Source organism: Schistocerca piceifrons, chromosome 8, assembly GCF_021461385.2.
Source record: "Schistocerca piceifrons isolate TAMUIC-IGC-003096 chromosome 8, iqSchPice1.1, whole genome shotgun sequence".
NCBI classification, from domain to species: domain Eukaryota; kingdom Metazoa; phylum Arthropoda; class Insecta; order Orthoptera; family Acrididae; genus Schistocerca; species Schistocerca piceifrons.
In genome coordinates, this window is record NC_060145.1 from 233,015,474 (window position 1) to 233,039,146 (window position 23,673).

Below are 23,673 nucleotides of genomic sequence, written 5' to 3' on the forward strand. Positions count from 1 at the left end.
ACACATTTCATTACCTGTTAATTCGAAGTTTACTACTTTTCAGCATAATATGCGTTTCTTCTTTCAGCTTAATAGTCCATTTTGTATTTTTTTTTCAGGAGAAGCTATTCATGAAATTAATGTGCTTTAAGCAGTTAGTCATTAAACCTGTTCTAGTACTTGCATTTTTTTTACCCATTTGTGTGTGTCATTCATGAATGTGATCACATATACTTTATTTGTTTCATAACCTTGCTACAGCTGACTCATGAAGAAAGATGTTACCTATCCTCATTTGCAGCTATAAGTCAAGAGTAAATATTGTTATGCCCCAGCAATTAATTATCGATCCGAAGGCAATGCATTGCTAGTATAAAAAAAATGTATTAACAGTCCCAAATAATGCTACCAGTTCAAGAGAGTTCTGAGTAATACTGAATGATGTTTTTCTAATCACAGACCTTGAGTAATAGTTACAGTGTGTTATATTTTAAATATGTCGTATGTCACTTGAATGATGAAAAATGTTTTGTAATATTAAATACTTGCTATTATGTTTAGTAACTGGCCAATGAATGCCACTGTTTCTTATATTTGTATTATGTCACTTACATGCTGTATATATGAATACTAGTAGCTTGATGCTACACTCATTAGCTCCTGTTTTGAAGGATGACTTCTGATGTTTTGTAACTGGCCAATGAGTGCCAGTGATTACTATAACTAACTGAATTATGTAAATAGTATGCCATTAATTAACTCTTGTTGAATGATCACTTTTGAATAATGCATAAAATGGTTTGTAACTGGGCAGTGAGTGCCAATGTTCACTATAATCAGATGACTTATGAACATTATTCTGTAATACTTCATACATAGTACAGAAATGTTCAGTAACTAGGTGGTGAGTGCCACCAATTACTCAGATCAGCTGATAGACTAGTGTAATTCTCAATGACGACTGGCATAAGACTTAATGTCCTTCACCTTCTGAGCTAACTACCAGGAATTTTACTGCAATATCCGTTTGTCCTGTCTATCCTCATGATCATTGAGCGCTATATTTGGTTTTTGCACTAATTCTACCTTGGTGTACCTCACAAGAACGTGGTGTTGACACGATATGCTGTCCACCACCATGAGCGATGGAGATGTTATTATGGTCCCACTGTTTGGTGTACCTAATGTACTATCAAAATGATAACATTGAATATCAATAAGACATTTCAGTGTCTTGGCTACACTGATTAATTCTTCAGGAAAGAGAACTTCAGATTGTCTCACTTGGTGTTGTGCTTCTGTAGAAAAATATGGACTTTCAGTGCAGCTACGTGCAACCTACTGTGCTACAACCATGATGCAATCCTTCCCTTTCCTATCCTAGTTCTTGTAAATTGGTAAAAAAAAAATACTACAGTGCGTGTGCATTTTATGTCATTTGTTAATATGTTTTGTACTCATTGCGTATACATTTTGTCATTACCTGATGTGTTCTGTACTACAGTGCGTGTGCACTTTTTGTCATTTCTTAATATGTTTTGTACTCATTGCGTATACATTTTGTCATTACCTGATATGTTCTGTACTACAGTGCGTGTGCACTTTATGTCATTTGTTAATATGTTTTGTACTCATTGCGTATACATTTTGTCATTGCTTGATATCTTCTGTACTCAGTGCATGTGCACTATATTTTATTTCATGTTCTGCACTTATATATATGTATATATTATGTGACTGTAAACTTAGTTAATTAAGAAAAATTTGTTGCTCATGGCAAGTCCAATTGACTCACCATCGCTGCCAAATTTTTGCCCCCCCCCCCCCCCCCCAGTGGAGGGTTATGTAAGAGGTATGCACTGTCTGCGATATGAGAATCGCTGACCAGAGAGCAGTGTTGACTGCAGTACGAACTGTGTAACTCTAGCAGTTAGTTGTTGCTAGTCGCTTGTCTGAGGTTGTCTGCGCTTGTCTGCAGTCTGCTCTACTCGGGAATCTGGAGATGGAGTATTATTGTATAAGGTAAAGAAGCAGCGCCGCGCATGTCTAGTAATGTATCTGAACTGTCATCCAAATGTTTAAAAAAAATGTCCTAATAATCATTTTTGCAATATAAAGTAAATTTTAAAAAAAAGCATTCAATTAAAAAAAATTAGTTGCTTCCTTTCACAAATCACAAATGCATAGGCCAGCATTCATTTCAAAAAAATCAGTTGCTTCCTTTCACAAATCACAAATGCACAGGGCAGCATTGCACGGAGCTGTGCCGGAAAAATGTTAAGTAAGAGCAGATATATTCGCCGTTTTTATTGAGGTAAGAATTTTTGCTTTTTATTCAGAATGATCTTACAGGGCCACGACGCAACACTGCTGTCGTCCAAACTTTACCAGCTTACTGAATTAATTTTTTTATTATGAGGTTTAGGAATTTTTCTGTTTCATGCTTACATTAAATGAGAAAAGAATTTTGTGGGTACATTAAATGTGAATGCATTTATGCACGGAGATTATAAATGGGAACCAATTTTGTTTTGAGGTCGCACAAAAATGAGAACCGCTATCCATAATAATAATTATTAATAATTTCGATTTATAATAAAAAAAATTTTGTGGGGAGGTTACAACCGACGGATTTGTTAGTCTTTGCCGTCTGAGCACAAAGGTGACCACGACTCAGAATATGTCCGAGACGCCCATCCTTATTCCAAAGTAACTGGTATCGCGACTGTCAGGACCACTTACTTGGCCACTCATACGTTGCCTGTGGTTCATGAACTAGGACATGACAACAGGAACCCACACCATGAACCACGCCATACATAGAAATATTCTAAGAGCAATGTCAACATTTGGAAACACGGACTGTAACCTTTCTTTTCGCAAAAATTTACTCATTTCGACTAGTATATCACTAATTTCAGAATATTTCAAAAGTTCCACTAATCTGAGAAAATTTCAAAAGTTTCGCGGAATGTACACATTCACTAGGGAAGGAAGGCTCTAAATCTGTCATATGACGCTTGGAGTTTTGCTGCATTTACGCAGTATCGTCAGGCGAACTGTTCTTAAGGTTACCGAAAACTGTGAAGGAGCCCAACGGTGTTCTATAGTTTTCCTTCCTCCTCACTAATTCGGCGTACTAGTTGTCGAGTACTGGGAGAAATGTTTCGACTCTAAATGTTTCCCTTCCAGTCAGGAAAACTTCTTCAGAGTTCGCTTCTTCATCATCATGAATTTTGCGGTTTCGTGATCTTTTATAGGTGCATTCATAGTCTATATCAGTCACAATCTCCATGGATTTATTTCCATAATAATCGAACATGCCACGAATAGATGCAATAAATCCTGCAAGTGATTCATATAATTCATGCACTATATTAGTATCAATATTTACACTTTGAAATTTCAGATTTACACTATTAAATCTCTGGAGTATGTCCTTCCAAACTGTCGCCATGAATACTGTTTCGAGTCTGCTGATTTACACTATTAAATCTCTGGAGTATGTCCTTCCAAATTGTCGCCATGAATAATGTTTCAAGTCTGTTGAGTTGATTTAATAAAACTGAAGTCTCATTTCACACTAGTGGTTTTTGAAATGTATTATTGGTATTGAAAACGCCCTCCCAGTTTTCGTATAGACTTACACACGCTTCCTCTCTTACTGACCAACGTGTTTTTGATAAACTTTTTACCGTTTTGCTTCCTGGTTTCATGAAAGAAAGATGTTTATCCCAGGGCTGTGGAGAAGCAGGTTTTGCGCTACACTGAAAAGTGAACATGCTTCCTGACAACAGCTTGCAGCACTATTGCCGACTAAATTCAAGTAATGTGCTGCACAAGGCACACGATACGATTTCCGATTTCGTCCTTTAACGCGTGCCTGCAAACTATTGTAGGTTCCTGACATATTGCTTGCATTGTCATATGACTGGCTTCTACAGTCAGTAATATCAACAGAATTTGTAGACAGGACTTTTAATACGGCCTCAGCTCAGTTTTCGGACTTGTGTCCCGGGTTCGATAAAAACAAAAGGAAACGTTCAACAGGTTCACCATCCTTGCCCACTTATCTTTATATGAAAGGTAACTGATCAATATGTGAAATGTCCACAGTAGAATCTACTATTACAGAGAAATATTTGGCCTGTTTTATTTCACTTATGATAATTCTTTTTATTCGTTCAGAAAGAAGCTCTATTATCTCATCACAGACTGTTGAAGAAAGATAACTTGTATGTCCCTACCCTGGATTTCCATATCGTTCAATGTGCTCTGCGAGAAAAGGATCAAACTCGGCTATAAGTTCAAGAGTCATCATAAATTGACCATTATCTAATGAATGTAATCTTTCAACGTGTCAACATAGGGGAAGTCCACAACTTGTTAGCTTCTTCACTATTGCAAACACCCTTTTCAACACACTGCCTTAGTACATGTGACTTTTTTCTTGTTAAGAGTGATAACTCAGAATTTTTGTATTCAAGTGAATTCTCATGATGAGATAAAATATTAGAAATATATTTCCAATCTGCAATACCATTAGTAGCAATCGCAACCGTATCTCCGAACAATTTACATGGTGCACAAAAAACAGCACCGGTCTACAGGAGTATACCAGAAAATCAAGGAAAGTTCATTCATCATTTAAAAGTTTACAGTAAAATAAATTTTTGGTCAAATATGTAGTTTTATCGCCTATTGATCATTAGAAAAATAACCATTACAATTTTAATTAATGCCACGTTGTAAGAGAATGTCGATTGTTGATACAGTGACACACCGTTCTGCAGGATCATCACTAACGAGATAATTTCTTTTTGTAATGTCTGGCTCGATACTTAGTTTTTCGTGAACGCGGAATCAGGAACAACATGCTTTTCTTCATTTTTAACTTTTGTTTCGTCTGTATTTACTTCTTTTACAACTGCATTGCCAGAAATATCATCCGTACTACTTGAACTCGAAGTTGAACCAGCAACATTTTTGCGAAAAATTTATTTACTTTGCCAAGCGTTTTTAGAACATTGGCTTCTCGTTCGCCTTTCCTTCGATAATTTCCAAAATGCCACCCCACATGCTTTTGCACGTTTGATTTTTTCACTGTTATTCATGTTAAGGCACTTACAAAATTGTCAACCAAGAGTCAAAACAAAGGGAAAAAAATGTAAAAGGAAAGAAAGAAAGACTACTCAGTTCCAATCGTACTACACCGCACATGACCACAAAGCTTTGTACTTTTAGCGCGGTAAACGAGCATAAAGTTTTTTCCTTTAAACACGGAGCGATGAACTGACCAACTCGGATTATGACGTTACTGTGCTATGAAAGAACGATAATGTGGAATAATTTAAATGTCGCCTGTTTCTCTATTGTCAATGAACGGTAGAAGCACACCTGCTGGCTGGAATTCCTCTCATAAAGAAAACGGGATAGTCCCTTTTTTTTTAGCTTCTGCTTCCCGCGTCGCCGGAATTTTAGCTGGGAATCAAACATGTTGTGAATATTCTTGACACTGTATTTTGACACTATTTCTAATTTAAAAAGCAAATAATTTTTGCAATTTTTTGCAGTGAGGTGGATCGACTCTTATCCCACTTATACCATTTTAGCGGTTTCTGTGGGCAGTTGATGTGGTGTGTTGTCATTTGTGTGAACACTACTGTTACGTCTGCACACAAATGCACCTTTTGCTCCAACTTATAAAATAAAAATACCTTTCCTCGAGGAAAAAAGCTTAGTGAAGAATTTTAATATAAAATTCTCAATGCCACGTACTATTCGATTGCAGAGTGTGGGAACTTTGATATCGTGCAGGCTACAGCACAATAAATGAGACTAACGGAAGTTGGTTTCTTCTTCATTTTCGCCAAAAAAAGTAACCAAGTAAATAAATAAATGTTTTAAAGTGTTGTGAAGCGTATTTCACACACTATCAGATATTCTTCTTATGTTCTTTTCGTAGAAGCACGTGTTTAAAAATGTAAAACATGCCCAGTATCAACATGTTTTGTTTAACGGGTGTCATTAAATCGAAGCTCAGATATTGAAGACAGCAGAGTTTTCACATTAATTACACTAATGGAGGGTTGGCATGACACTTCCCCGTAATTTCTACAAGAAATTTAAGTAGCGGGGTTTACATACTGAGGCCCACACACGTTACAGTATTTAATAAACGATTTATTGCAGCAAAATAGCCTTATAGTTATACATTAGATTACAATCATTTGAGAGTGAATTACAAGGATGTATTGAGTGTCTGCATAATTCTTAGTAGTAGATTACATTCAGTGCAGGTATTATAACAGATTATCATTTGAACTATTTATTGCATAGTCTCTAATTGATCTGGTCCTCTTGTTGCATATTTCTATATGGTGTCTCTCTCAAGACTGTCCACATAGTGTACACTTGCAAAGGCTTGACGGTTCGTGGTATGTTGTATTTGCACAAATTTCATGATGGAATCCGTGTACTGCGAGTCTTGTAAGTTCGTGTCTCATCTCAAAATTTGCTGCTGTCCAAGTGCGCTCGATCATGGCCCCGGATCCGTAGAATTCCGTTGGTACTTCCTCTCTTTTCTTGAGTAGTGATCTTAGTAGGTTCTCTGATGCTGATGTGTTGGGAAGTAAGAACCTTGTCCTTAGATCCTCTATGAGGAAAGATTCTCGGGCGAGAAGGTAGACTAATCCTGATCTTGTGGTTTTTGCTACCCCTAATGCTCTTTTGATATAGATAGCTTTTACTCTTTCCAATGTTTCTAAGTTCTTTTCATTTAGGTGTATCCATATGATTTCTACCCCATAAGCCAGTATCGGTATTATTTTTGATTTGAAGAGTGCCATAGCTGTGTCTAGATTTAGTGTTCTGATGGAACTTATTTCGTTTATCGCTCTGATGGCTTGTGTCACTTTCTCTGTTGTGTGTTTAGTGAAGCACTTTGTGGACGGCTGGAGTGTTATCCCTAGATATTTGTAATCTTTTGTGATAGATATTTACTTTCCTTGTAGTGCAATTCTTGTCGTTTTGGGAATTTGCCCGCCTGGTCTGAATACCATCATTTCCGTCTTGTCGGTGTTGATTACGAACTTGGGTTTTGTGCACCATTTTTCCACGTTTTCTATAGTCTCCTGTAGTTTCTTTAAGTTTTTTGAGCCTATCACAATGTCGTCCGCGTAGGCATATGCTTCGACATCTTCGTCTTGAGCGATTTCCATAATGTCGTTTGCTGCCAGAATGAACAGGAGCGGGCTTAGTGGGTCTCCTTGGAGTACTCCGTTTGTTTGCCTTATTGGTTCAGGTATTTTTGCTTCTTATCGATGGTTTCCCATATGTTTTTTAAAAGCAGCTCCACTGCTGTGATAGTGGATCTTTTTTCCCTGAACCCAAATTGAGATTCTGGGAGGTGGTCTTCCAAAGTGTGCTCCCTGCCGCCGTTGGATAAGCAGCTGCAGCAGCAAGTCGTATACCCCTAGCTTACTTATTTGTTACATAGTTTAATTCTTAATTTATTTGCGTGTTTTTGGGGACTTGCATTGTTTAATTCATAAATTTCGGGCGTATTATAGTATTTGAGAGTTGTAGCATCGCGCTTTAGTGTTTACTTCGTAGATTCTTGCTTAAATTGCGTGTGAGGTTCGTATAGAAGGTGTAATTTCGAGTTTTAGTTACTGTAATCGTAAATTCAGGCAGATTGTAGCGCAGTCGTTAGATATTTGTACAGGTTAGTTAATACATTCTTTGCGTGTTTCCCTTGCGTTATCTAGGCATGGACTCGTGTTTCAGTAACTGTTGTTCAACATCGATTAGAATGGACAGGGACTGTGATTGCTGTGTTCGGATGAGTGCTGAGTTGGCATCCCTTCGCTCACAGCTGCAAGCGGCGCTGACTTCAGTCGCGCAGCTTGAGGCTGTTGCCAATGGGCACCACTGTGGGGAGCCGGACTTGGGTATCACGGGGATGTCAACCTCGTCCCATCTGTCCCCAGATTGGTCTGCCGCTGTGGTTGCCCCGGTTTCTGTCCGCAGTGGGGCTGAGCCCTCGCCTGTGGTTGATGGGAGGTCGTTCCAAGGCGTGGCAGGCAGCGAAAGACGTCCCCGGAGGATGATCAGAAAGCCTCCCTGGTGCGTCTGACAAACAGGTTTCAGGCACTATCTCTGGCTGGGCTAGATGCAGCTGCCTGCCCTGTTTCAGAGGATGATTCTCAGCCTTCAAGGTCCGGGCAGTCCCAGAGGGTGGGCTTATTGGTAGTTGGGAGCTCCAATGTTAGGCGCGTAATGGGGCCCCTTAGGGATATGGCGGCTAAGGAGGGGAAGAAATCCAGCGTGCACTCCGTGTGCATTCCGGGTGGAGTCATTCCTGATGTGAAAATGGTCCTTCCGGATGCCATGAAGAGCACAGGGTGCAGCCAGCTGCAGGTGGTGGCACATGTCGGCACTAATGACGTGTGTCGCTTTGGATCTGTGGAAATTCTCTCTGGATTCCAGCGGCTATCTGATTTGGTGAAGGTTGCCGGTCTTGCTTACGAGATGAAGGCAGAGCTCACCATCTGCAGCATCGTTGACAGAACCGACTGCGGACCTTTGGTGCAGAGCCGGGTGGAGGGTCTGAATCAGAGGCTCAGACGGTTTTGCGACCGTGTTGGCTGCAGATTCCTTGACTTGAGCCATACGGTGGTGGGGTTTCGGGTTCCACTGAATAGGTCAGGAGTTCACTACACTCAGCTGGCGGCTACACAGGTAGCGGAGGCGATGTGGCATGGACCAGGCGGTTTTTTAGGTTAGAAGGCCTCGGGAAAGTACGGGGTGGGCTGCAATCTCAAAGGGTGCATGGCAAATACAGAACGTGCTTGGATCAAGGAACAGTCGGAATTGTAGTTGTAAATTGTTGTAGTTGTGCTGGGAAAGTCCCTGAGCTTCAAGCGCCAATAGAAAGCACAGAAGCCGAAATCGTTATAGGTACAGAAAGCTGGCTAAAGCCTGAAATAAGTTCTGCAGAAATTTTTACGAAGTCTGAGACGGTGTTCAGGAAAGATAGATTAGGCAGAATTGGTGGTGGAGTGTTTGTGTCTGTCAGTAGTGGTTTATCTTGTAGTGAAGTCGAAGTAGATACTCCGTGCGAATTGGTATGGGTGGAGGTTATACTTAACAGCCGAACTAAGTTAATAATTGGCTCCTTCTACCGACCCCCAGACTCCGATGATATAGTTGCTGAACAGTTCAGAGAAAATTTGAGTCTCTTAACAAATAAATACCCCACTCATACGGTTATAGTTGGTGGGAACTTCAACCTTCCGTCGATATGTTGGCAAAAATACTTGTTCAAAACCGGTGGTAGGCAGAAAATATCTTCCGAGATTGTTCTAAATGCTTTCTCCGAAAATTATTTCGAGCAGTTAGTTCACGAACCCACGCGAGTTGTAAATGGTTGCGAAAACACACTTGACATCTTAGCCACAAACAATCCAGAGCTGATAGAGAGCATCATGGCTGATACAGGGATTAGTGATCACAAGGTCGTTGTAGCTAGGCTCAATACCGTTTCTTCCAAATCCAGCAGAAACAAACGCAAAATAATTTTATTTAAAAAAGCGAATAAAGTGTCACTAGAAGCCTTCCTAAGAGACAATCTCCATTCCTTCCGAACTGACTACGCAAATGTAGAAGAGATGTGGCTCAAACTCAAAGATATAGCAGCAACAGCAATTGATTCATACCTCATAAATTGGTAAGAGATGGAACTGATCCCCCGTGGTAAACAAAACAGGTCCGAACGCTGTTGCAGAGGCAACGGAAAAAGCATGCGAAGTTCAGAAGAACGCGAAATCCCGAAGATTGGCTAAAATTTACAGACGCGCGAAATTTGGCACGGACTTCAATGCGAGATGCCTTCAATAGGTTCCACAACGAAACATTGTCTCGAAATTTGGTAGAAAATCCGAAGAAATTCTGGTCGTATGTAAAGTACACAAGCGGCAAGACGCCGTCAATACCTTCGCTGCGCAGTGCCGATGGTACTGTTACCGACGACTGTGCCGCTAAAGCGGAGTTATTGAACGCAGTTTTCCGAAATTCCTTCACCAGGGAAGATGAATGGAATATTCCAGAATTTGAAATACGAACAGCTGCTAGCATGAGTTTCTTAGAAGTAGATACCTTAGGGGTTGCGAAGCAACTCAAATCGCTTGATACGGGCAAGTCTTCAGGTCCAGATTGTATACCGATTAGGTTCCTTTCAGATTACGCTGATACAATAGCTCCCTACTTAGCAATCATATACAACCGCTCGCTCACCGATAGATCTGTACCTACAGATTGGAAAATTGCGCAGGTCGCACCAGTGTTTAAGAAAGGTAGTAGGAGTAATCCATCGAACTACAGACCTATATCATTGACATCGGTTTGCAGTAGGGTTTTGGAACATATACAGTATTCAAACATTATGAATCACCTCGAAGGGAACGATCTATTGATACGTTATCAGCATGGTTTCAGAAAACATCGTTCTTGTGCAACGCAGCTAGCTCTTTATTCGCACGAAGTAATGGCCACTAGCGACAGGGGATCTCAAGTTGATTCCGTATTTCTAGATTTCCGGAAAGCTTTTGACACCGTTCCTCACAAGCGACTTCTAATCAAGCTGCGGGTCTATAGGGTATCGTCTCAGTTGTGCGACTGGATTCGTGATTTCCTGTCAGGAAGGTCGCAGTTCGTAGTAATAGACGGCAAATCATCGAGTAAAACTGAAGTGATATCAGGTGTTCCCCAGGGAAGCGTCCTGGGACCTCTGCTGTTCCTGATCTATATAAATGACCTGGGTGACAATCTGAGCAGTTCTCTTAGGTTGTTCGCAGATGATGCTGTAATTTACCATCTAGTAAGGTCATCCGAAGACCAGTATCAGTTGCAAAGCGATTTATAAAAGATTGCTGTATGGTGTGGTAGGTGGCAGTTGACGCTAAATAACGAAAAGTGTGAGGTGATCCACGTGAGTTCCAAAAGAAATCCGTTGGAATTCGATTACTCGATAAATAGTACAATTCTCAAGGCTGTCAATTCAACTAAGTACCTGGGTGTTAAAATTACGAACAACTTCAGTTGGAAAGACCACATAGATAATACTGTAGGGAAGGCGAGCCAAAGGTTGCGTTTCATTGGCAGGACACTTAGAAGATGCAACAAGTCCACTAAAGAGACAGCTTACACTACACTCGTTCGTCCTCTGTTAGAATATTGCTGCGCGGTGTGGGATCCTTACCAGGTGGGATTGACGGAGGACATCGAAAGGGTGCAAAATAGGGCAGCTCGTTTTGTATTATCACGTAATAGAGGACAGAGTGTGGCAGATATGATACGCGAATTGGGATGGAAGTCATTAAAGCAAAGACGTTTTTCGTCACGGCGAGATCTATGTACGAAATTTCAGTTATAGTATGATTGTGGTTCGATAAACCCTCTGCCAAGCACTTAAATGTGAATTGCAGAGTAGTCATGTAGATATAGATGTAGATGTGTGTCTTATTCTTCCTGTGATTAGTTTTGTGAATACCTTAAAAGGGTTGTTTTCGAAGGCTATTCCTCTGTATTTGTTTGTGTCCTTTGGGTTGCCCTTCCCTTTGTACATTACCCTTAGTATTGATTTTCTCCGCTGGCCTGGGATTTTTGCTGTTTCAATGCATTTGTTATAAAGTTTTGTCCAGGTTGGTCCTAGCAGATGGGCTGTGTCTTTAAGGTATTCGTTGTAAATTATGTCCGGTCCAGCTGCTTCCTTCCATTTTGTTGATTCAATGATGTTTCGGACCTCATTTGGAGTGAGTGGGGACCAGGCTGGCATCTCTTGCGGTGTGAGCTCTTGACTTGCTACCTGTGCTCCTTCTCTACCATCTTTGTTGAGAATGTCTTTGAAATGTCTCGTCCATTCTTCCATGCTTATATACTGTGACTGTGCCTGCTTTCGGAGGCGGATTGAAATGAATGGGTCTCTCCTGGCTTCTTCGGCTAGTCTTCTTCCCTGTGTTCCATTCTCTTCTCCCTTGTTAGTGTTTTGTAGGATCTCCTCTCAGATTATGTTTGTAGTAGTGAGTGATTATGTGTGTCCGTTTTTAGTCGGTGAAAAGCTTGGAGTACTTCTTTTCTTTGCTGATAACACTCTTGATCGAACCATGGTTTAGCTCTTCTCACTTTCCTGGGGTAGTTGCTTGTTTTAAGAGTTTCTCCATTTCAAGCGCTGCCTCCTCTACATTTGAGTTGTCGATTAAGGACTCAATTTGTTCTATCTGGTCGTGGTATTCTTCCACTTTCCTTGGATCCAGTCTCCTCGAGAGCGGTCTCTTCTCTTGGTTGTCTCTTGCCTTCCAATCACTTTGTATGGCTAAGTTCATCGGGATGTGTTTTCTTATAGGCGTGTGGTTTGCATTCCAAAGAGGGCTTATGTCCCCTTTTATGTTTCCTCTTATGAGGGCGATATCAATAGCACTTTTCCCATTACGGCAGAAGTACGTAGGGACGTTTGTGTCGTTTAACAGGATGAGGCCTTCTTCTTGTAGTGATTTGATTACTAATTTTGTTTTGTGATTCCGTACATCCAACTGACAGTTTAGATCCCCTGCGATAAGTAAAGGGATGTCTTTCCTGCTCTGTGTTATTTGTTGGCCCAGTTCATCAATTATGTCTATGGCCGATTCGCGTGGCTGGAAGTAGGTTGCTAATAATGTGATGTGTTTTACTTCTGTTAGAATGGAGTGATTTAGTTCTGTTGTCGCTATAATTGGTGTTATCCACGGTTTCAGTAGGACTGTTATTCGCCCTTGGGGTCGCCCCCTTTCTCCTTGCTTTGCTAGCATATTTATGCTATAGGATTTCGGGTGTCGCCAATGATCTGTGAGAAAAGTTTCTGTGAATATTGCTACGTCATAACCTCCGAGAAAGTCTGTTGGAGCTATGCATGCTGCGTTTTTCAATCCTTCTACATTCCATAACATTATCTTCATGTTTTTTCTCCCTTCGTTTTCTCCTGGTTTTGTCGTCTCCGGGTACATCTGGTTTTGACACTCTAGTACCGGTGTGCTTCTCAGATTGTCTGCCATGTTGTGGCATTGCTGGTCTTGGGCCAGTGAAAATCCTGAGTTTCCTTCGATGACAGCCTCTTGTAGGTTGGCTGGTTTCCGGCTTCGTTATATAGGAAGTCCTGGTCCCTGATAAGTTTCTTTTTTCTTTCTCCCCTCCCATATCTTATCTGTGGGGTCTCTAATGACCTTACTTCTTTTCCTGTTGTTTGCGTTATCTGTTCCTCTTTTGGGGGTGGGGGTGGTGGGTCCTCTTCTGTTGGTGATGACGTTGCTTCTTTTTCCTCTATCGGGCATGGTGAGGTTTGTGGGTCTGCTTCTGTTGGTGATGAGGTTGTTTCTTTTTCTTTTATATGGGACAGTGGAGACTTTCCTGCCTCTTCCTTCATTAGTAGTATTATGGGTGTCTGTGTCTGCCCTTGTAGTTTGTGAAATTTTTCCAAAATTCCTTTGCACAGAATAGTTTTTCCGCAGTTGTTTCTGTGCAAACCATGCTTTGTCAAATGATCTCTTTGTGAGCTTGTTGCATTTATGAAAGTCATATTTGGGACGCTGCTACATACCTTCCTAAATATCCTATGTGTTCTGGTAATTTCTTTATTTACGCAGGACTCGACCATCAAGTCGTGTCTTTGAGGAATGCTTAGCACATATACTTCAGCATGAGTAGCTTTCCCTAGAGTTTCCCACAGTACTCTTCTTTCCTTGATACTTTCGTTTCTATAACTGTCGTTTCCTCCACCTATAATAACACATTTCGCACCTTTTGTTACGGATGTTTCCCAGGATTTCAACACTTCACTTAATGGCGCGCCTGGCTTGGTGATTCCGCTTACTTTTAGTTTGTTTTGCATATTGGCCATTTTTTCTGCTAGCCTCTTCCGTGGCTGTCTGAGAAGGTGTATACGTCACTCTTTTTATTTCTCTCACTTGTCTTAGATGTATGTTCCTTTCTCTTGTTTCCCTGTTCTTTCGTATCTTCACTAGTGTCTGGCAGGTCATATTTTTTTCTATTATTCTCACTTGTCTCATACAAATGATCCTTACTTTTAGTTCCCTGTTTGATCGAGTCTTCCCTGGTGTCAGAAAGCTCAACTTTATTCGTTGTTTTCAGATCGTAATGATTTCTGCACTGTTTCACACGCCACGTTATTTTATGCCTAGTACTCTGCTCGATTTCCACTTTTTGTTTTTGTTTACGATCCCAATTTATCCCTTGTTTCACACGCCAGCTTATTATAGGACTAGCAAATGACTCATTTTCCACTTTTTGTTTTTGTTTTAGTTCCCTGATCGATTTTTCTAGGTTGATTGTATACTCTTTAGTTGCAGTAGGTCCTGATCTAGAGTTTGTACGACGTTTTCTTCCTGCATATTTGCTTGTTTTAATAAACACATTGATCGTAAACAACAACTGATTACTCCACAATCACAAATTGTGCTTACCCTTTGAACTACGTCCTGTTCTTGTGTTTAGCCAGCGTTTCCTTCCTGTGCGTTGTCTTGTTTTGATAAATACGTCGGTTGAAAACAACAGTTGCTAATTTCCCCCTTGTCACTTTTCATGTTTACTGCGACGAAGCGTTTGGCGCATTTTGTATGAATCCATTTTTGATTCGCTGTACATAGTCTTAATCCATTTATAAGACTTTCACTGCATAGAATACATTTTATATCGGTGAAATATACGTTTTTCCCGGAGCCCTTTACTACTGCTTCTCTACTCGCCGCCATGTTCACAGATCAGTATTTAAGAAACTGCTGATTAGTGTATCACAGCTTCTCAGGGGTCCCAGTATTTTCGCGGGGATAATATGTTAGAGGAAGTAGAAGCCGACAACATTCTCAGAATATTGTTTCAAACTTTGTACTGAAGATTGCCTTCGCGAGAGGCGTGCGCGAGATAGTCCTTGCAGTCGCATATCCTCTGTGCCCTCGGTGGCTCAGATGGATAGAGCCTCTGCCATGTAAGCAGGAGATTCCGGGTTTGAGTCCCAGTCAGGGTACACATTTTCACCTGTCATCATTGATATATATCAACGCCCGTCAGCAGCTGAAGGTATTAATATATAATTCTAATTTATTCCAATATCGGTCTTGCCCTACAGTTGTAGTCCTCTGCAGCTCCCTCAAGTACCATGGAAGTTATTCCTTGATGTCTTAACACATTACTATCATCCTGTCCCTTCTTCTCATCCTACATGTGCCTTGCCTTACTAATTCTTATCTTACAGCTACACCTAGTTTTTAGCACTGGTCTATAACACCACATCTCAAATGCTTCTAATCTCTTCTTTTCCAGTTTACCAATTTTGCATGGTTCACTTCTATACAATCTTCTGCTCAAAACACACATTCTCAGAATTTTTTCCACCAATAAATACTGATGTTTGATATTAGGAGACTTCTATTTGCCAGAAATGCTCTCTTTGTCTGTGCTAACCCGCTTTCTATGCCCTCCATTCATCATCTGTCATATGTTTTATTGCTTCCATGGTAGCAGAATTCCTTCATCCCATCTACTTTGTGTTTTGGAATTTTGATATTAAGTATATAGTTAATTTCATATCTGCAACTCCTCGTTACTTTTGTCTTTCTCCTGTTTGTTCTCATTCCACAATGTTTATTCAGTAGAGTGGCCATTCCATTCAATTCCATTCTACAAACAACCTTGTACAGTCATTTTGTTGGCCCATCCCCCAAGGGTCTTGGAGATTCTGAAGGAAGAGCAAGCCTTCCAGTGCTCTCTAACAGTGGATCACTTATGTCTACCATATCAACTCCCATTTCTTCTTCTATCATGTCATCAGACAGTTCCTCTCTCTCAAAAAAGCCTCAAATGTACCATACTCTTTTCTCTCTGTGTTTCACAGCCGAATTCCCCTTACATTTTTAATGTTGACACATCTGTGTAAATTTCACGACAGACAGTTTTGTCATTTATGTGTGCTGATTTAGTCCTTATGATGACCATTTCCTTCCCAGTTTCTTCATATTTTTTCCTGCAGCCATTTGACGTTGGCTTACCTACACTTCCTATTTATTTTATTCCTAAGAGACTTACATGCCATAGTCCGCTATTTGGGAACACTTTTGTATTCCCTTCTTTCATATGTCAGTTGATCTATTTCTTCTGTTTCTTCACAGTTATCTTCCTTGTAGCTATGTTTGTATGTCCAACTTCGGTGATTGTCATTTTGTAGATTTCCATTCCTCTTCAACTTAACTGCCTATTGTGGTATTCACTGTCACAGTATGTACAGCCTTAGAGAACATAAAATATACTTTCTCGCTGCCTCACTTCTTTCCACACTGATACTTTTGGACAATTCTCTAAAACTTCAGCCTACTCTTCACCTTTACTAAATTGTGATCTAGGTTTATAACTGCTCCAGGGCCTGCATTACAATCCAGTATCCGATTCTAGAATCTCTGACTCATCATGAGATAGTCCACTTTGTGTTTCAGAGCTTTTTCTAAATATACCTCCTCCTTTTGTGAATTCTGAAGAGTGTATGTGCTATTACTAAATGAAACTGATTGCGGAACTTAATTAGCCTTTCTTCCCTCTCAGTGTTAATCATCAAGTCCAGGTTTTCCCATAAATATGTCTTCTGTTCTTTCCCATACTACAGTCTTACAATCACCCATGAATATTAGATTTACGCCTCCTTTTCCATGCTGAATTACACATTCGTTATCCTCATACACTTTTCCTATGAATTTATGGTACAATATTTCCCTTCTATTTTTTTAGGCTATTTATGACGCCTGAGGATAGCACCTTGGGACAAATATTGCATCTAATGGCTATATTGAAGTGAAACAATACGTTTTTATTTTTTGTTGATTCTTGTATGTGACAGAGCATTTTAGGAACTATATTGTACTGATCGATACCATTGCTCTCAGTTCTTTATGGGCAAGTGATTATACAGATTGCAGTTGACAAGATAATTATAATGTCAATACCAAAAATCTCTATCTAGTTGACAATATAAAATATAAATTATTATGAAATGAGGCACATGAAGCCTACAGAACTCAGTTAATTGATAGGAATGTCTGAAATACTGCATTCTGTTCTAATTACCGTAACATGAAGCCGTGTAGTCCAATGCCACTCATTTTCATCCGTTAGCCAAAACACCTGAAACAGAGTTTGGAATGAACTGTGAACTGCTATTATTTGTCTGTATAACAAATGTATGTAGTGAAAGTCACTAATTCTCAAAGCAGTTAAGGCAGTTTGCAGAATTATGCAAAGCAAAACATAACAGATCATCAAAAGATACTTTCTATGCAAAAGACAGAAATACTGATAGTAAAATGATAATAATAATAATAATAATAATAATAATAATAATAATAATAAAAATAATAATAACAATAAGTATTCAGCAATAATATAAATATGGCTTTTGTAACAGACAAATGTAAGAAAAATAGCATAGTCAAGGGAAAACACACTAAACAAGAAGATTACATATTGGATAACCACAGCGACTGCATAGAAGCGATGGAAAAAACAGATACCTATAAATATCTAGGATACAAACAAAAAATAGGAATAGATAATACAAATATTAAAGAAGAACTAAAAGAAAAATATAGACAAAGACTAACAAAAATACTGAAAACAGAATTGACTGCAAGAAACAAGACAAAAGCTATAAATACTTATGCTATACCAATATTGACCTACTCATTTGGAGTAGTGAAATGGAGTAACACAGACCTAGAAGCACTCAATACACTTACACGATCACAATGCCACAAATACAGAATACATCACATACATTCAGCAACAGAAAGATTCACATTAAGCAGAAAGGAAGGAGGAAGGGGATTTATCGACATAAAAAACCTACATTATGGACAGGTAGACAATTTAAGAAAATTCTTTCTAGAACGAGCAGAAACTAGCAAAATACACAAAGCAATCACTCATTTAAATACATCGGCTACACCACTGCAGCCGGCCAGGGTGGCCGAGCGGTTCTAGGCGCTACAGTCCGGTATGGCGCGACCGCTACGGTCGCAGGTTCGAATCCTGCCTCGGGCATGGAAGTGTGTGATGTCCTTAGGTTAGTTAGATTTAAGTAGTTCTAAGTTCTAGGGGACTGATGACCTCAGTAGTTAAGTCCCATAGTGCTCAGAGCCATTTGAAGCATTTTGAACACCACTGCAATTTCATAACCACTTCTACAACCCTTTAGATCACATAACATCATCAGATACGAAGAAAGTAAATTGGAAAAAGAAAGCACTACATGGCAAGCACCCATATCATCTAACACAGCCACACATCGATCAAGACGCATCCAACACATGGCTAAGAAAAGGCTATATATACAGTGAGACGGAAGGATTCATGATTGCAATACAGGATCAAACAATAAACACCAGATATTACAGCAAGCATATTATTAAAGATCACAATACCACAACAGATAAATGCAGACTTTGCAAACAACAAATAGAAACAGTAGATCACATCACAAGCGGATGTACAATACTAGCAAATACAGAATACCCCAGAAGACATGACAATGTAGCAAAAATAATACATCAACAGCTTGCCTTACAACATAAACCTATAAAACAACACGTTCCCACATACAAGTATGCACCACAAAATGTACTGGAGAATGATGAATACAAATTATAGTGGAACAGAACCATTATAACAGATAAACCAACACCACATAACAAACCTGACATCATACTCACCAATAAAAAGAAGAAATTAACACAACTAATCGAAATATCCATACCCAATACAGCAAATATACAAATGAAAACAGGAGAAATAATTGAAAAATACATCCAACTGGCTGAGGAAGTCAAGGACATGTGGCATCAGGATAAAGTTGACATTATACCAATTATACTATCAACTACAGGAGTCATACCACACAATATCCGCCACTACATCAACGCAATACAGCTACATCCAAACTTATATATACAACTACAGAAATCTGTAATTATTGATACATTTACCCAAAAGTTCCTAAATGCAATGTAACATATACCGTATAGTTAAAAGGAAGTAATGCTGGATCAAGGTCCGCGTCACTTTCCATTTTTGACCAGACGTAACGTCTGAGAAAAGAAATAATAATAATAACATATATTCAAATACATATTGAAAACATGGTAAGAAAGTTGCACTTAATTTCATCTTCATGTAATGAAGAAAATTACGAAATTCATTGTTGGTTATGCATATTTGATGTAAACTTGAGTGATAACATTGTTTTTTGACTAAATTGTATTTCTGAAATTGATAAGAGTAGCTGAAACAATTTTGTAGATGCATGTAATAATTTTTAATTGTAAAATTTAAAAATTGTACTGTTTAACAATTCGGCAATTGCTCAAAACCTATGTAAGAATGGGAGTAGTGCTGTTCATCAGTGGTTTTGTGATGCTCCACCTCTGAAAAATACAATGAAAACTATAAAGGCATTGAGATGTATGAAGATCATAGTAATCCAAACAATCTGTCTGCATTAATTTAAGATCTTTGTTGGTTACTGTTGATAATAATGAATGAAGACTCTTCTCCCTTTGCATCTTGTGTTTCCATCTATTGTCTTAAAATAGAAATAGAAGACAATCCTGAGAATTTTCTGAGTGCTGGAAATCTGGTGAAGTAAAGAGTCGTAATGTGTAAGTGTAAGATGACTGTACTTTTTCATAGAAGAAGATCTGTGTATCATGTGTCGACGTATGCCTTCATCAGCAGAAAATATAGCACTAAACAGTTTGGTGAAATTAAAAGACACTGCAAGTTTTCCAGAATGGGATCTGGAAACAAACGTTATGTTCAGAGCAAAAGGCCTCAGTGGTTATGATACTGGCAGTACTAACAACCCTGGAGATAGAAAAAAGTCTAAAAGGGAACAAAAAGATGCACTTACAAAATACTGTATTTTGAGAACAAAAGATATCAATCCTAAAATCCACAAAATCTGGATTTGATGTCCAATATTGCTAAAGTGCATATCCTAGAATTCAAACAAAACCACCCGTGGCAGAATAGTGATGAAATTGCACCAGTCATAAGAATAACAATGAAACTGCCCAATAAATATAAAAATTCAGGATGTGCATGGGACTGTACTACTCAGGAGGACATCTTAAAACCTGAAATCAAGACTTGTCTAAAGAACACAAAATGAAGAAAAAAAAGACGAATATGTGTTGCATTCACAGATATAGGTTACAAGATGAAAGATCAGAATAAGAAAAATGAGATGTTGGTGAAGTGTTTTGGATGTAGAGGTTCAGCTCACTATGTAAGTGAGGATAAAAAGAAACTTAGTGATAAGAAGAACAAAACACAGTGCTCTACATGTGGTAAATGTTATCTGGGTGAGTGTTTGACAATAAAAGAACTGTCTCATTATCAATACTGCAAAAACAGAAATCACCCAAGTGAAAAATGGTATTGCAAACAGGAGCATGAGTAGATGAAGAAAGCATCAAAGACAGTATTTTTTTTTTCAGAAGAATTAGCGACAGGAGAGCAAGAGAAGAAGACTGATAAAGTAGATGCCAAGTTTGTTGTAGACAGTGGAATTAATCAGTACATGTCACATGAAATGAAAATTATGTCAAATGTGAAGAAGTGATGCAAACATACTTAAATTAGGATTTCAGATGAAGATTTCTTGTGTTCTAATTTTGTTAGTGAAGTTGAAGCACAGCAGTGACAAATGCATCCCATCTATTGTCAAGAATTTACTGTCAGTAAATACCATTATTAAAAGAGGGGGAGTGGCAATATTTCTGGGGGAGAAACAATAAAAATTGTGAAAAATGGTGATGCTATTTTTTCAGATTTAAATTAAAGTCTTACCTGAAGAAAATACCAGAACTGCATAATAGTGAGGACATAAATGTGTTGGAGAGGACATACCTTCATGGGAAACACGTATCATGGCAAAGCAAGTAAGAAAAATAATTTAGCACACTGCAGTACAGAACAATGAGACTTATCTCAATGAAGAATATTTTAAATGTATCTTGATGATTACACACTTTTCTTGAAAGTGTGTTTTTTACACACACAAGATGAAACAGAAGACCATTTCAAGGGATTTGTAAGTGAAAGTGAAGCTCTTTCAATCTGAAGACAGAAAAAATAAGACTTGACATAGTAGGAGAGCATGAAAGTGCTGACTCCAAGGAATGGCGTAAAGTGAAAGGTATAGTGATTGCCTGCTCTGTTAAAGAATCTCCTCAAATCAATGGCTAGGCAGAAATAATAAATCTTACTATAATGAACAAAGTAAGTTTCATGTTGTTTAATTAAAAATGGGTAAAAGTCTAGAATAGGAGCAGTGGCATACTTATATGTTTCATAGAGGAACGTTGTCAGTGCTTGCTGTCAGGTATGTTGGGAACAAAACAAAGTGTGCCAACTGTTAGTGTCATGCAGCTGCGGCGTCGATAGGTCATTCTGACCATGATTAACACCACCTTTGGACTCTTATTTGCTCTGCCAAGCCTACATGTTACATTTTAGTTCTGTCTGTATCTCAAGCTGTGTACCCATTTATGACTAACTACGAAATATATCTCTATATGGAATTTAATGGGGATATTATTGCATTCTACTGATAATCATATCCCATTCACATAGGTAATGAGAAAACAGCAGGCAGATGGCATACACTCAGAAGAACGTATGAGACATTGAAGCAAATGAAAATTACAAATTTAATTACTCCTTGTTTGAGCCACAGCTATTCAAACTCTGCAAATGGAACAACATCACAACCCCTGATGTATTCGAAAAAACAGAGAAATATATCTCTGCTCTGTGTTGCTACACAGTCAGTACCCATGAGCACACTAAATAAGTTGATCGATGTTCCTTAATTAAATCAAGAGAGGTGGTAGATGGATCAAAGTTTTTAATTAACTCATGGGAGAAGATAGGTGGATCAATGTTTTCTTCATTAAATGATGGAGATGGTAGGTGGATCAGTGTTTGTTAATATAGCAAATGTGCAACTGTGTAATTAATAAACATGATCTATGTACCTCCTCCAAAGATCTAATTAAAAAACATTGACCCACTTACTCAGTGTGCTCACTCTGATTGATTGCATAGTCACTGCACCATATACATATCGTCCTTGCAATATATCCATGAGATATGCACCAATGGACAATGTTGCTGTTCAGAACTAAATTACCTTATACCACTTGATGCTATAATCACAAAATATTTATTTAAAAATTCGCTAACACACTTAAAAACAGCAAAAGAGACAATGCTTTCAATTTTAGCATTAGAAGTACATTGCCTCTCGTATTGCCTCTCATTGGTTATGTTAAAGAATCATTATAATGTCTACGTGAAGTGGTGGCATGTTGCCAATCTATGAGTGGTAGGTAAGTACCACTGAGAGTGTCCTGACCTAGACTTTAGCCAATAAAATGTAGGGTTAACTGTTTTGACTCTGCTTATCTCATGAACAGAAGTTCTACTACAGCTGTTGATGTGGCTCCAGATCAAATGTGATATGGTAAAAAACTGAATTTGTCAAGACTGGATATTTTTAGATCTGGGTGTTCGCAAATCGACTTGGTATTAAAAAAAAAAAAAAAAAAAAAAAAAAAAAAATCTGAGTGTGAAAGGTAAAAGAGGTGTCCCTGTAGGATGTACAGACAATGGTTATATCACATTGAATTTCCTTGACCTATCTAAAGCTTTTGTTTGTGTATGCCATGGTATTGTATTAGAAAAGCTTCATTGATTTGATATAAGGGGGAAAGCAATAGACATCATTAAATCATGTTTGGAAGATAGAAAGCAGTGTATAGCAATAACTCAAAAAGTGGAAAATAGTATTACAAGTGTCTTTGTGAATTTTGAAATTGTGAAATATGAAGTTCCTCAAGGATCTGTCCTTGGTCCACTACTTTTCATTCTGTATGTCAATGATACGATCAAAACAGTATCTGACAGTATAGTCATGTATACAGATGACACTTCATTTTTTGTTACAGGTTCTACAACAGTTGACTTGCAAGAGAAGTCTTCGAAAAGTAGAAACAATTATTTCAGGGAAATGAATCTCTTTATAAATGGACACAAAACAACATGTATGCAGACTCATGCAAACAAAACACACTTTGGACAAAATAATTGTCAGTTTTGGAGATCTAGAACTAAAGGAGACAGACAGTTATAAATTTCTAGGTGTAACAGTGCATAGATATGTGACTTCGGAGGCTCACATAAAGAACATTTGCAGCAAAATAATTTCAAGCATATTCCTGATGAGAGAAACTTCAAAATCAGTAAATAGACACACTCTACAAAGATGTATTATGGACTATGCCATTTGTACCTCTCATATGGCATTCTCTTTTGGGAAAATTCTGCAAATGTGCACACACAAAGGGTATTAAGATTAGAAAAGGGAGTTGTATGATGCATAGCAAAAGTATCACCTAGAGAATTCAGCGGAAACAAATTCAGGGAGCTAAAGATTTGAAGAGTAGCATCAGTGTATATTTATGACACAATTATGTACTTAGAAACTTATTGCATTGCATTTCTAAATGGAAAATGTGATGAACATAATACAAGAAGAAAAAA